General features: G+C 37.7%; 1 non-coding gene across 1 annotated transcript; it reads right to left on the bottom strand.

Annotated features, from left to right (window-relative positions):
• Positions 1-4,312: 4,312 nt before the first annotated feature.
• LOC125588116 lies at positions 4,313-4,419 on the bottom strand. The gene has a single exon (XR_007324510.1). It is a non-coding gene; the product is annotated as a small nucleolar RNA R71 (small nucleolar RNA).
• Between the last annotated feature and the right edge of the window lie 6,152 nt (positions 4,420-10,571).

Raw genomic sequence — 10,571 nt, 5'->3', positions numbered from 1 at the left:
TATTTAAATGAAAAAATTTTAAGAAATAAAATTTGTTAATTTATCTATTTAATATAATTTTGTCATATTTAATTCATATAGCACTTTATTCTTATATAATACAGAATATAATTATAAAACTTATAAAAAATAGTATATAATTTTTTATTTTTTTGTTTTATAATTAAATTTTAGTTAACAATGATTTATATTATACTATATTGCTAATTACGAAGTTAATTTATATGTTATTTTATAAAAATATTTAAATTTTTAAGTAAGATATTGGTAGATTGTTTCTGAACAGATTTTGTTATAATGAAAAAAAAAATCAAATTTATAGTTAGTTTGTTATTAATGTAAATAATCATATATGTCATATTAACTAATTCTTTAAGTAGTATTACTATGACTTATTGATATTAGATAAAAAATAATACCCTAAATTAATAGATTAGAAGTTGCGTGAAATAAGCTTAAGGTCCAATTGGTAACCACTTTAAGAATACTAGAAACTGTTGGGAAAACAATCAAAAAAATCATCTTTTATACTATAAAACAAGAGTCAATTGATAATTTTGGGAGTGACATGTGTCCTTTTAAAAAAAAATCTAAAACAAGTTTTTTTTTTTTGACAAACATTCTGTAAAATAAAATGATTACAAGTTTTTTTTAAAACAAGATTCAATTGACAATGTTGGGAGTGGACATGTGTCCTTTTAAAAAAAAATTTAAAACAATTTTTTTTTTTTTGACAAACGTTTTGTAAAATAAAATGATTACAACTTTTTTTAATCTTCACTATCTCCATAACTACTTCGGTTTTCCATTATCTCAACGATTTTGTGAAACTAATTAAGTAACTATAACTACTACTCAAAGAAAAAAAAACTACTACTTTTATCAATCACCAACAATGATCTATGTTCTTCTTCTTTTCTTTCCGACACTACTCTGTTCTACTTTTCAGTTTGTTTGATAGATCATTGAGCCAATTTATTTAACATGTAGGTTAATCAGAGCCTTACGGTTGATTTATTTCTTGGATTTTTAATTCATCTCAAGCATTTTTGTGTACGAATCTCTCTGTGTATTTACTTTGTTTAATTTTCAAAATTTTATTATGTTGTCAGAAGGAGAAGGAAATAAAATGGCTGTTCGTGGTGTTGAGTAGAAGTTTATCAAACGGTGGATGAAGAGTCTAATAAGTTCAATAATATGTGCAAAGAAAAAGGTATTAAAATAGAGTATGGGTATTTAGTTCTGTTTTATTCACAAGTTTTTAATTGGAACATAATTATATCCAAAACTTATTATTTTCACTTTTGTTCGAAATTTTTTATACTATTTGTTCAAAGTTAATAATTTTACAATTAAATTTTTTGATGAGATACATATATTTTCGTTCAGCTGGAATAGATTGTAATGATATTAAACACTAGAGTTATGCACATGCATAGCATATGCCAAAATACTAGTATTGAATAAATTAGAAGGCACAACTCTTTTTTTTTTACCAATGCGGATGTGGACTACTGGTTTCATGAAAGTTCGAGTTCTCTAGGTCGATTCTTGTTGAGAGGACGAGCTTACGCCCCTAAAAAATATCATTAAGCGTTGCGTTTGGTTCAGGGGATTGGTCGGACCTAAAGCTCGGATCACCTCTTAATTATAAAAAAAAAATTAGAAGGAACAATTGTATAGTAGGAATGTAACGTTGTTATAGTGAATGGTAACCCCAAAAAGAAATGAGTCTTAAAACAATAAATAAGTTGATAATTTGTCTTTAGCAAGAAAATGTTGGATGTAATGAGCGTTTTGGTCCACAGTTTTTTTGACTTAAGTTAGAAGGAAACTTTAGATACAAGTTAAAGTCTAAATCCTACCGAGTTATAAAGATTAGGGTTATAAGATATGTTTATAGAATTCAAAGATCAAGATTTAAGAACACTTTTCTTATTGCTTTAGAAAATAACTCAAAAAACTAAAGCTCTCAATCTTTAAACTCTCGTAAGTTATGTCTCAACTTGACATCTTCTTATATAGAGAGATAACGGCTCTTAATCCTATTAGGTAACATATTTAGATGACTCCTAAACATACTATATATCCTAATTTCCAAATCTCGGTAGGATTAGTCTTTAACTTGTGTTTCAAGTTTTCTTCGAGCTTAAGTCAACATTCTTCCCCTTAAGCTTGCACTCCATATACGAAAATTCTTGAACTCCTATGAAATCTCTCATTTCCTTGAATTTGAACCTTCCTAGTGTTTTGGTTAGAATATTCGCCTTTTGTTTATTTCATGGTACATGCTCCACTTCAATCTTTACATTCTCAGCACAGTCTCCGATAAAGTGGTACCTGGTGTGTATATGTCTATTCCGACCATGAAACACTTGATGCCTTGTGAGAGCAATAGCTGACTTATTATCTATTCGTAGGATGACCTTCTCGCATACTGAACTGTCTACATCTTTGATTAACTCTTGTAGCTATATCACATGCCTTGCTGCCTCTGTCCCTACCATACACTCCTCTTCACACGACGATAAAGCCACAACTTTTTGCTTATGTGAGCATGATATATGGTGTTTTTGACATCATTGTATATATGTTTACTAATTGGTTTTCAGGTTTTTATCGAGTCTTCCTAGTCTTTTTCGAGTCATTTCAGGTTTGGAGTTGCATTGGATGGGAGATGGACCAGTTGGAGAAAAGAGGCGGAAAACAGTGCAATTTGGTGATTTTCACGCAGAACAGTCTGAAGTGACTGTTCCCTATCGAGCGGAGCAACCCGAGTGCCTGTTCCAGCGGTAGAGATTTTTAAGGAAACTACAACCTATTTTGGGATTTGCCTTAATCTCCCTATTTTCTCTCCTAGCTGCCTGTGGCTTCCATATATCTTCTTTTTCTGTTTCTTTTTATTTTTCTACGTTAGTTTTTGGAGAAGAAACCAGAATTGAGGGCTTTGTACCTTGCGATTTCATACTTTGTAAAGGGAGAAAGATCTCTCTCTTGCCTTAGAGAAGAACCCCCTGAACCCTATCTCTATTTCTTTTATAATTGCAGTGATGTATTATTCAGTTTCAATATATGTGTTTTCTTGCTTCATGGCTGAGTAGTCAACTTGCTTAGTCTAGGGTGTTAGGGTGTTAGATCTGTGGGCTAAACATGAATAAGTTATAAATCGATTGTCTTCATTCATTGCAACACTTACTGCTTGTGTCAAACTGGCCATTTAGTATTTGATTATAGGTTTAATCTATTCATCAAAAGTGTTATAGGTTGCTCGACATTGAATGAATGAGCATTGCATCCCTAACCAGCGAAAGTAGATGTTAGGGCGTTTTGGAAACATATCGGACTTGATCTTAATGTTTGTCATCGCGTCTCAATCCAAACGACAGTTTATGTACTGAGATCGATTGACAAAAGGTGAAGCACCAAGACAGTGGGCTGATCTATTTTAAGTGATCCGAGTTCTAGACTAGTGCTAGATTGAACTTGAATAATTGTTTGGCTCACACTTGTTTAACACCCGATCAAACCACCCTAGGCTAGCTCTCTTAATCATCTGAAAACCTTAATCCAATCTGTCACTTGTTTATTTCGCTTCTTTAAACTCAAAACCCCCATATTGTTTTAGCTTAATATTGAACTCATAAAGATAAAGTGTAAACTTCTGGAATTGAATCTCAAATACTACATTTGCACTGTTAGCTTTCAGTAGTAAAGACACAATTTTAGTGTACCAGAGCAACCAGAAGCTAGCAAGGTTAGAAAGACAGAACATACAACAGCAAAGGCCAAACAACACCAACATGGGTGATCAAGGCCATCTTGATGATCTCGCTGCAGCAATGCAGCTGATGCAACATCAGATGCAGCAGTTGCAGCAGACCATTCAAGCGCAGGAACAAACTGCTCAACAAGCTGCTGAACAGGCCGCGCTACAGCAGGAGCAAGCTGCTCCAATCGGGCAGAGAAACCTTCCGCGTAACTTCCCTACTACGAGCTCTGCCATTACTCCTCCACCCTGCCTCAGACAGGATTTTGAGATCAAGCCTGCTTTGATTGCTCTGGTGCAGGGGAAAGTGTTCAATTTTCTTCCAGCAGAGATTCCAATGGAACATATTGAAAGTTTCGAAAAAGTCTGCAGCTTTACTCGCGCCAATGGAGTACTACAAGACTACATCAAGTGCACGTTGTTCCATTCACTCTTGATGGCAAGGCTGGAAGGTGGTTGAATTCTCTCCCTACGGGTTCTCTTACTTCCTGGGAACAGGTCCGATCAGCGTTCCTAAGCCACTTCTACACGAAGGCGAGAACAGCTGCATTGAGGAACAAAATCACCTCTTTCAGACAGCTCACTGATGAGCCTTTTTGTGACGCATGGGAGTGTTATAATGACTACCGCAGAGAATGCCCTCACCATGGATTTGATGATGATTACCTCCTGGTAATTTTCTATGATGGAGTAGACTGGAAATACCAAAGTGCTCTAAACTCTTCGAGCAATGGAGACTTCATGACTCAGACCACTGATGGAGCGTTTAAGCTGATTGAGAACATGGCATCTAGCTCAGCCAATGAGAATCAGGAGAGTGACCGCTCCAAGAAAGTCAACAGTGTCGACACCCAGAAGATAGATGATCTGACAACCAAGGTTGATCAGATACTAAAAAATAACCACAGGCAAATCTTCAGCATGGAGCAAGCTACGGCTCTGCAGATTCAGAACACTCAAGAGGATTCTCCCGGGGCTGAAAAGGAAGGAAACAATCAACAAGGCTTCCCATAGAACTTTCAGGGTAAAACTTTCGTTTTCAGTCAGGCACAAACCAGCAACAATCGCAGAGCAACCAGCAAGCTGCTACAGCTACTACCAGCGGTCCGCAAGATGAGATGAAAGGTTTGGGTATGATTCAGGGACAACAGATTCAGGGACAACAGATTCAGGGGAAGTCACTACACCAGGTTACCTCAGAGATCAACACCAGAATGGACAACATGTTCGCCGAGCTGAATACAAAATATGATACTGTGAGCAACCACATAAAGAGGATCGATGTTCAGCTTGCTCAAACAGCTGAGAGTGTCAAGAGGCAAAAGGGACGCTCACTGGAAAAACTGATAAAAATCCTAGGACTGAGCACTGTAATGCAATAGAGCAGCCGTTCGCTGAGACTGTTCTAGGCGCAGAAGAGAACACAGAGCAGTCTGCTAGCTCTGGAAAGACTGCTCCTAGAGAACCTACTGAGACTCCACAAGTTCGAGTCTATGTTCCTAAGGTTCCCTATCCTATTCCACCTAAACATCGGATGGATCCCATTAGTGCAGAGAAGCTGGAAGGCTTTAATAAGATGGTGAGAAGGCTTCATAAAAAACTCTCATTCGAAGATGCTCAGCATATTCGACCACTGCATATGTTCTTCAAAAACAGTAGAGAGACTCAATAGGAAATTAAAACCCTCTATACAAAGGCATTGAGCACACTATCACTGAAGGTATTGCCTAAGATTGATAACCCTGGTAAGTTTGTTTTCCCATGTTTCATCGCTGGAGTGGAATTTAAGTTCTTTGTGATTCAGAGTCTAGTGTGAATCTTGTCTCAAAGGCGATTGTAGATGAGCTGGGCATTGTGGATGTTGAGCCTTCTCTGGTGACTCTGGCTTTTGGAAACTCTTCCACAGCAGTCCCTTATGACACCATTCACAATATTCCTGTCCAAGTAGGGGACTGTGTGCTCCATACATAATTTCAGGTGGTTGAGATGAGCAAGGATCATGAGATGCCTTTGATCTTTGGAAGGTTGTTTATGGCTACAGTGGGAGCAATCATCGACCTGCCTAATAAGAGAGTCTCTTTCTCTAACATAAACCAGAAGGTTTTCTACAAGGCTGTCCCCACCAGATTTCACACACTACACGGCTCTTGCATCTTAGTAGTCAGTGGAGAAATGCTGAAAATTGTTCCTAAGAAGGAGCTTGGTAAAAAGAGTGAGATCAAAGAAGTTCTGGATGGAGATCCTCACACTGATACCAAGAAACTCGGTGGGAATGCAAAGGTGAATGAAAAAGTCCAGAAGAAAAGGGTCAAGGGTGACCATATGACGGCTTTGATACCTCGCTTGAGTGATGAGAAATCCATTGAGTATGAGGTAAAGTGCAAGGGTACCTCTAAACCTTTCTCTAATGTCAGAGTAATTCTCACACATGAGCTGAAAGAGAAAGGAGAAGCTGCTGTGAAAGGGTTGTTGAGCAGAGTTTTGAAGCTGAACATGTCTGATTGTGAAGCTTGTTTTGGAACAAGCCCTCATGCTCAACCCGACTGATCCCAGTCACCAAGTCAAGTTAGTGACTTAAACCAAGCGCTTGGTGGGAGGCAACCCACCAGTAAGTGTAAGTATAAGTTGGTTTTGTTTTTGTTTGCTTATTTTTGGTTTTAGCTTATTGAGTCTCAGGTCAAAAAGCAAAAAATCCGAGATACTTCAAAAATTCTGGGTTGCAGAAACGGAGCACCTGCCCTCTGAAAAGAGCGGTTGCTCGAGACGATGGAACACCCAAGTTTTCATGGAGCGCCCGCTCCAGTCAGGTAAATATCTCGACCAAAAAAATGTTTATTCTTGTTTTCACCTTCTCTCTGATTTATTTTCACACCAGGGACGGTGTGAAGTAAGTCTGGGGGAGAGTTTTCGTCGTTTACTAACTCGTTTCTTTCTTTTGTGTTTCTTTTGAGTCAGTTTTTAGGATCGAGTCAGTCAAAAATTTGTGGGAATTAGGATCTTATTCTGTTATGATCACTAACCACCTCGTGCTTTAGTTATCTTATTCAGTGACCTTAGGAGTGGCGAAAGACACACATGTGGACCTGGAACACCCTGACATATCTCACTTGATTCTCCAGAAGTTCTCAGCCGATCAGGTTACACTGGATAGACTTAAATCCACCTAACTTGAACCTAATCTTGACTGAAACTCTTCTTGTTATGGGCACTAGATCAGGGAAACGAGACATACACTCATGACTTCTTATTCTTTTTTACCCATCTTGCTGTTCCTGAGTGGCTAGCTCATTTTTAGCTAGTTCCCACCTTGCACCTTAGCCTTTATTCCACCTTCATGCATTTGTTTTTCAGTGTTATATGTGCAGATATGTGCAAAAAGGTCGGAGAGGAAAGGATCGACGCAGCCTCTTACTCGTTACTGCTGCAGAAATTCAGTCAGAAAGGAGAACAAGCAGATTAAGGGAGCAACCACTCCATGACCAATGAACTGCGCAAGAGCAGGGGTGGAGAACCAGAATGGTGCGAATCAGAATCACCAGTGGCATCCCTAACGTCACATGTTACCTCCTTCTTCGTCACCTTACCATCTCTTTACATACTTGTTAAAAAAAAAAAAAAAAATCTCTATCTTTCATTTTATTAGCATATGGTGATGGAGAAGGAGATGAATTCAAGGGAACACGTGCCACTGGGAAGGTGGAGCAAGGAGTTGGTACTAATTTTTGAAGAGCATATAGAGGGAAGTGACGAGCTGAACAGCCTTTCGGCTGTTCCCGAACAAAGAACAGCCGTTCCAGAGAGAGTAAAAAACGAGTAGAGGCTGTGGACATCAATGGATCCTTCCTCTCTAGCAGTTTTGTGCGATATTATGCATCCTCTAAAAATGGTAGCCCCTAAACACTCTTGAACTCCACCATTTAAATTAGCATGTTCGATACCTAGCCTGTCTACCCTGAATAATGCATGTGATGAGAAGCTCACACTACTCTTAAATGAATGTAGGGAGTTTTGTCTCGATAGTGTTGCTTTTTCAGGTTTGAGATGTTGAATACGGAGCTGATTTTCGAACAACAGTCAGTGGGGTTCCGGTAAGGGTGTGTTGTCCTAATTTTATAGTTTGTATGCTTCAGAGATTCGTGTTTAAAGTATGGTTGCTGAGAATAGGAGAGTTTCCACACTTTCAAACTTTTCTCCCTGTTCTTGACACTTGACATTGTTTGAGGGCAAACAAGGATCTAAGTCTGGGGGAATTGATATATGGTGTTTTTGACATCATTGTATATATGTTTTCTAATTGGTTTTCAGGTTTTTATCGAGTCTTCCTAGTCCTTTTCGAGTCATTTCAGGTTTGGAGTTGCATTTGATGGGAGATGGACCAGTTGGAGCAAAAGAGGCGGAAAACAATGCAATTTGGTGATTTTCACGCAGATTAGTCTGAAGTGACTGTTCCCTATCGAGCGGAGCAACCCGAGTGCCTGTTCCAGCGGTAGAGATTTTTTAAGGAAACTACAACCTATTTCGGGATTTGCCCTAATCTCCCTATTTTCTCTCCCAGCCGCCTGTGGCTTCCATATATCTTCTTTTTATGTTTCTCTTTATTTTTCTACGTTAGTTTTTGGAGAAGAAACCAGAATTGAGGGATTTGTACCTTGCGATTTCCTACTTTGTAAAGGGAGAAGGATCTCTCTCTTGCCTTAGAGAAGAACCCCCTGAATCCTATCTTTATTTATTTTATAATTGCAGTGATGTATTATTCAGTTTCAATCTCTGTGTTTTCTTGCTTCATGGCTGAGTAGTCAACTTGCTTAGTCTAGGGTGTTAGTTCCGTGGGCTAAACATGAATAAGTTATAAATCGATTGTCTTCATTCATTGCAACACTTACTGCTTGTGTCAAACTGGCCATTTAGCATCTGATTATAGGTTTAATCTATTCATCAAAAGTGTTATAGGTTGCTCGACATTGAATGAATGAGTATTGCATCCCTAACCAGTGAAAGTAGATGTTAGGGTGTTTTGTGAACATATCGAACTTGATCTTAATGTTTGTCATCGCTCTCAGTCCGAACGACAGTTTAGGAACTGAGATCAATTGGCAAAAGGTGAAGCACCACGACAGTGGGCTGATCTATTTTAAGTGATCCGAGTTCTAGACTAGTGATAAATTAAACTTGAATAATTGTTTGGCTCACACTTGTCTAACACCCGATCAAACCACCATAGGCTAGCTCTCTTAATCATCTGAAAACCTTTATCCAATCTGTTACTTGTTTATTTCACTTCTTTAAATTCAAAACTCCCATATTGTTTTAGCTTAATATTAAACTCATAAAGATAAAGTGTAAACTGATCATCTAGAATTGAATTTCAAATATTACATCTACATTGTTAGCTTGCAGTAGTAAAGACACAATTTTAGTGTACCAGAGCACCAAGTGATTGGACTCTCACCAAGATAGAAAACATGACCCATTGTACTTTTACCATCATCTGGATCCATGTTATGACTGATATCACCATATCCTATGAGTCTTGTTGATTTGACGTTGAGCGCTGATACCAGCTCAAATTACCCTAGAGCCAACTTTACTCTTTCAAATAAGAGGATCAGGTGTAGTACTTATGGATCGAATCCATAGAGAGCGTGGACACGCAATAAATCAGACTAAATGTAAAATCAAGCTAGGCAAGAATATTTAAAGCAATAAATGATTAATAAGACAGTAAATAAGATAGATGTGATTTGTAAACAGATAAGTCAAAAGCTAGACTTTCAGGTTTAGGTAATCCAAATTATGATATGAATGCTAGAAACATGTGATAATCACTTCTAGAATTCGAAAGCAAAAATAAGATCTCCAGCTCCCACTGTGAGTCTACATGTTTGAATATGTACCATACTTTTATATGCGATATGGAACCAGTGTTGATCGATACACCTATAGGGTGTCGATCCATACGCTTCCAAACAAGCGTTAATGATCAGATCTATAAGTTCACTAAGGCAAGCATTAGACCAGCGTGTCACCGCGCCTAATAACTTAGCTGATCAATTATATTCATGTATGAATCCACTCTCGCAGTTGTCAATCCTACGATCAAGATTCTAGTTAGCTACATTAGAATACATGCAATAAGATCTAACTCTGTGAAGGATTTCAATTAATCACCTTAGCAATTCTAAATTAATAATTCATCATAACCATATTAAACCCTAAGTCTAACAATAATTCTACTCAGACATAATCAAGAAAGACATAAAGATAAACATAATAGGTTAATTGGTTGCTCCAATTGAAATCAAATCCAGTAAAAGAAAACCAAGTGGATCAGTTCAATTTGAGTTTGGTTAATGGTTGACCGGTTTGGGTCAGTGTTGACCGGTTTGGGTCAGTGTTGACCGGGTTGACTATTGACTAGATGTGTTGACTAATATGTTAACTTTAACTAGACCAGTGCTTATCCGTTTATAACTGTTCGAAGGGCACTCTGTAGGCATGTGCATTTTAACCTGGACATGGAAACCCGAACCAGAACCGATCCAAAAATATCCGACCCAGAATCGAACCTAAAATTTACAAGTACCCTTTGGGTCTAAATTTCTTTTACCCGAAAGAACCGGAACCGAAAGGAACCGACCTGAATAAACCCGGACCCGAAAAGAACCGACCCGAATAGACCCGACCCGATAAGAACCGATTTGTACCCGACTTAAAAACATGTATATCCAAAACAATATATTTTTTTGTATTCTATTATATATATATATATATGTATATTATTTTATGATTTAGTTGAAATATCTTT

The sequence above is a fragment of the Brassica napus genome, chromosome C5, assembly GCF_020379485.1.
Source record: "Brassica napus cultivar Da-Ae chromosome C5, Da-Ae, whole genome shotgun sequence".
Classification (NCBI taxonomy): Eukaryota; Viridiplantae; Streptophyta; class Magnoliopsida; order Brassicales; family Brassicaceae; genus Brassica; species Brassica napus.
This window is presented reverse-complemented; position numbering and strand designations above follow the sequence as displayed.